At 36.0% G+C, this 4,809-nt stretch overlaps 1 pseudogene; it reads left to right on the top strand.

Annotated features, from left to right (window-relative positions):
- The first annotated feature begins 1,393 nt into the window (after nt 1-1,393).
- LOC101324529 (non-selective voltage-gated ion channel VDAC3 pseudogene) lies at nt 1,394-2,248 on the top strand (annotated as a pseudogene).
- The last annotated feature ends 2,561 nt before the right edge of the window (nt 2,249-4,809 follow it).

The raw sequence follows: 4,809 nt of genomic DNA, 5'->3' as shown, positions 1-4,809 counted from the left end.
CGTTAGAAAACTGCACATCTAGATTTGCACACCTAGACAGTTTTACATTCATCATCTTCAAAAGCAGTTTCGTCCAGAAAGGGGCATTTTTCACAAGGGTTGGTTTGAGCTATTTCTTAGAGGAGCTGCTTGAATTTTACATAAATGTAGTCTCAAATATGGTGCAAAACTTTACTAAAATATTCTGAAACAGAAAGGTCACTTTTGAGTTATACTGCCAGGGTAGGTTTTCTTTGTTTCATGCCATCTTGTCATTAAGTCTCAAATAAATGGAGGCTAGTACATAAAAATACAAATAGTTATTTGCTAGGTACTGTGCTGATCGCTTCACCTCCATGATTTTATTTAATTCTTATACCCGCATTCAGAAGCAGGTTTTATTATCCCTATTTTATTTATCAAAACAAAACAAAACAAACCAGACACAAGGAGGTAAGAGGTAATGTGTCAAAAGCCACAATGTAGGGCTTCCCTGGTGGCGCTGTGGTTAAGAATCCGCCTGTCCATGCAGGGGACACGGGTTCAAGCCCTTGTCCGGGAAGATTCCACATGCTGCAGAGCAAATAAGCCCGTGTACCACAGCTGCTGAACCTGCGCTCTAGAGCCCGTGAGCCACAACTACTGAAGCCCACACACCTAGAGCCTGTGCTCCGCAACAAGAGAAGCCACCTCAATGAGAAGCCTGCGCACCACAACGAGCAGTAGCCCCCGCTTGCTGCAACTAGAGAAAGCCCGCGTGCAGCAACATAGACCCAACTCAGCCAAAAATAAATAAGTAAATAAATAAATAAATTTATATTAAAAAAAGGCCACGATGTAAATTTGATTCAGATCTATGTTAGTATGACTCTAAAACCCATTCTTTAGCCACCATACTGTGTGCTTTTCTGGGCCAAACTTGACATCTAAGTCATTATTTCTGAGTGTTTTACTTAAATGGTTGCACTGCCCCTTCTTTGCATCTTCCCTCCTTGATTTGATCCACAGCATTCCTGAAAGTTATTTTACTCTTTTGAAATTTAGCAATTTTTAAAACTGCTCCAATTTGACAAGAAAGAAAAGAGGGGAAAATAGGTCAATCTAGCCTACTTATTTACCAAAGTAAAACAAAAAGGATATACCCATTTTATGTCTGAGACAAGTTAATGTTCAAAAATATTAAGTTACTTATTCAGGTATCAACAAGGACAACTAGGGCCGGCAAAGGAGGCTGATGTCTCTCATTTTAAAACTTTGGAAAATATATGTTGTCGTTGTCCTCGTGAGAGTGAACAGTAAATTGCATTGATTTCAAAGATGTATTCTTTAACAACAGTAGATATCACTTAAAACTTACTGTATAGGGAGTGGACAGGCCCTCCTGACGGAGTGGACAGGACCTCCGGTCAGAGATATGTATAACACACTGACTTACTGTGACCTAGGAAAGGCTGCCAAGGACGTCTTCAACAAAGGGTATGGGTTTAGCATGGTCAAAATAGATCTGAGAACCAAGTCATGTAGTGGAGTGGAATTTTCTACATCTGGTCATGCTTACAGTGATAAGGGAAAGGACCAGGCAACCTAGAGACCAAATACAAGATCTGTAACTATGGACTGACCTTCACCCAAAGGTAGAACACAGACAGTACTCTTGGGACAGAAATCTCTTTGGAGAATAAGTTGGCTGAAGGGTTGAAATTGACTCTTTTGATACCATATTTGTACTGAACACAGGAAAGAAGAGTGGGAAATTGAAGGCCTCCTATAAATGGGATTGTTTCAGTCTTGGCAGTAACTTTGATATAGATTTTTCAGAACCAACCATCTTTGGCTGGGCTGTGTTGGCCTTTGAAGGTTGGCTTGCTGGCCATCAGATGAGTTTTGACACAGCCAAATCCAAACTGCCTCAGAATAATTTTTCCCTGGGTTACAAGGCCGCAGACTTCCAGCTGCACACTCAGGTGAACGATGACACTGTATTTGGAGGGTCAATCTACCAGAAAGTGAACGAGAAGATTGAAATATCAATAAACCTCACGTGGATGGCCAGCAGTACCAAAAGCCATTTTGGCATTGCTGCTAAGTACAAGCTGGGTTGTAGAACTTCTCTGTCTGCTAAAGTAAATAATGCCAGTCTGATTGGACTGGGTTATTCTCAGACCCTTTCCGACCAGGAGTGAAACCGACTGTGTCAGCAATAATCAATGGAAAGAACTTTAATGCAGGAGGGCACAAGGTCGGGCTGGGATTTGAGCTAGAAGCTTAATGTGGTTTTGAGTAAAGCATCAGCTTTGTCCCTGGAGGTGAAGAGAAATGAACCCACTATGTTTTGGCTTAAAATTCTGTGAAATTTCAAAAGTGTGAACTTTTATTCTTCCAAAGAAACATAATCCTCCCCACACTGAGGGCTAGATATTGAGCCCATCCTAAGGGAGGTGCTTGAAGGCATGCCCAGAAGTTGTTATGTTTGTGCCACATTTCAGTTCAGTTCTGTAGTGTTGTTTTAAATGTTTTCCTCAGAGACGGTGCAGTGTCATGTAACAAAGGAGGTGACCCAACCCTCCAGTTGTCCATCACGTCCTGCATGTCCCACACCACTTTTTCATGACCTTGTAATATATTGGCCTCTGTGTGGTAGTGGACTCTTTGGTTTTGCATCAGAGTAAAATAAAGTAAACCCATCACATTTAGAACATAAAAAAACAAACAAAAAACAAAAGTACTGTATAAAAAGATAAAGTTTAGAGGTCACCATCTCTAAAAAGGAAGGATGGACTTTGATTTCCTAAGATTAGGATCCAAAATACAATGTGTATCATAGTATGTGAAGCTAGGGCAATAATGAAAAGGAAAGAAAATGGAAGCAATTATTCCTTTTATTCGTGGTCAGAAGTTACACATAAAAGACTTTATAATGCATTAATGGAATAAATATTAAATACAATGGATGGGTATAGGGAGATTTTCCAAGAAAAAACATAATATGTTAAATTCGAAGAATTCACCAAAGTGTTAAATCTATTTAAAAGTAGCTATGTAATAGTACCATCATAAAATTTTTAATTACCCCTAAGAGTTCATGGGAATTGAATCACTGAATGAAAATGCAAACTGTTTTCTGAAGATTTCTTACAGTTAGGTAATACATGAAAACAAATGTGCAGTTAGCGTAAGTCAGAAAATTTTAAAAAATTGGTCAAGAAACACTGCAGTCATCTGAACAAGAAAGAAAAAATCCATCCAAATAAGAAGAATGAAAAAAATTTTAAGTAATGTTACTAAATAGACAAGTTTCTGGAAAATCTCAAACGACTAACGATGACATAGCACTCATTAAAGGGAATTGATACTATTCTAACACCTTGAAAAATGAGGAACAAATTTAATTAGATGATAATAAATCTTAGTTTTAAAATGTGAAATAACATTATTGTATTTTCTAGTATCTTGGTTTCTTCTGACATCATAAATAAGCCACACAAGAAATATGGCAACACTCAAAAATGACACATTATCATTCTCTTTACTTATTATGTTATTGGTATTAGAAGTCTATTAGACACAGCTAATCTGTCCCTAACACTCTTACCTTCCTCAATTTGTATTCAGCTTCAGAATGTGAAACCCATTTATCCCCATCTGTGGCTAGCCTTGACTGCTTTCTCTGTCTGCTTCATTCTGGCAGTTTGGGCACCCCAACTAAGTAAAAATGTTCTGTATTGGTACTTCAAATTCATAGAAAGATGATAAAAATGAATTTCTCAATTCTGTACAAAGATACAGACAACTAAAAATACCCTATTTTGGTATTGCTATACAGTTTTACAAAGGTGGATAACCAGTTTCAAGTTTTATATGTTACTGTGAGTATCTCACTTTGTTTCATTCATTCTTCATGGTTTTTGTATTTTTAATTCCATATATATGGAAGTAGAAAATACATAATATATATAATATTATAATGTATTATTATGTAATATATTTTGTATTTATATAAATTTATATTTATAAATCATATATACATTTTTAAAAAAATTTACATACCCTCAACTGTCTTTTGATTAATCTCAATCCAAAGGTAAACTACAGAATTTTAAAATGTGTAGAAGTTTAAGGCTATTTGATTAAAGAATGGTTTTCACAAAGATAAATATTATTTTGGTTATGTGTCTATAAGGTGTCTTTTGCAAGTATTTTAATTTAATGACCTTTTATAGTTCTATCTGAGCCAATGAATCTTGCATTGCTGAACTGGGTAAGAAACTTTGGAACATTTTAGAAATACAGGTTGAAGAACTAAGTGTGTCTACAGATAAATATTCTTCAAAATAGTGATTGGTCTTGGTGGCAAAGCTTTGCTTTTGTGATAAAAAATCTTGCTAACGGTGTTTTAATTGAAACTTTTAATCTAAATGTTGTCTGAATCCTGTTAAATGTTGCTTTCCTGCCTCAATTCAAATTTTCTTAATCTTCATTTTCACATTGAATATTGTTATACTGTCTGCCTCATTATGCTAAAGAAAGATGAAGTAAGCTATTAACATTCTGAATGGCCTATGAGATGTTATGATATAAAATGTCATTCATTTTTATGAGTTGGCTGTCAGTGTGGGCTGCAATAAAGTTATAATTCATCCCTGGCATCATGTGATGCCTGATATTGCTGCAAAATCCTTATTAAAATTTCAATAATTGTGAATTAAAACAAAAGTAGATGGGGCTTTTATGAAATGGTTGTTTCTGAAAGTCGGGTGGTACAGAACAGGGCTCTACAAGATAGACATTATTTGTTGTAGCTTCAAATCATCATAATTCCACTGTTATTTT

The sequence above is a fragment of the Tursiops truncatus genome, chromosome 2 (genome assembly GCF_011762595.2).
Source record: "Tursiops truncatus isolate mTurTru1 chromosome 2, mTurTru1.mat.Y, whole genome shotgun sequence".
NCBI lineage: Eukaryota > Metazoa > Chordata > Mammalia > Artiodactyla > Delphinidae > Tursiops > Tursiops truncatus.
The sequence above is the reverse complement of the archived record's forward strand: the minus strand, read 5'-3'. Positions and strand labels throughout refer to the sequence as shown.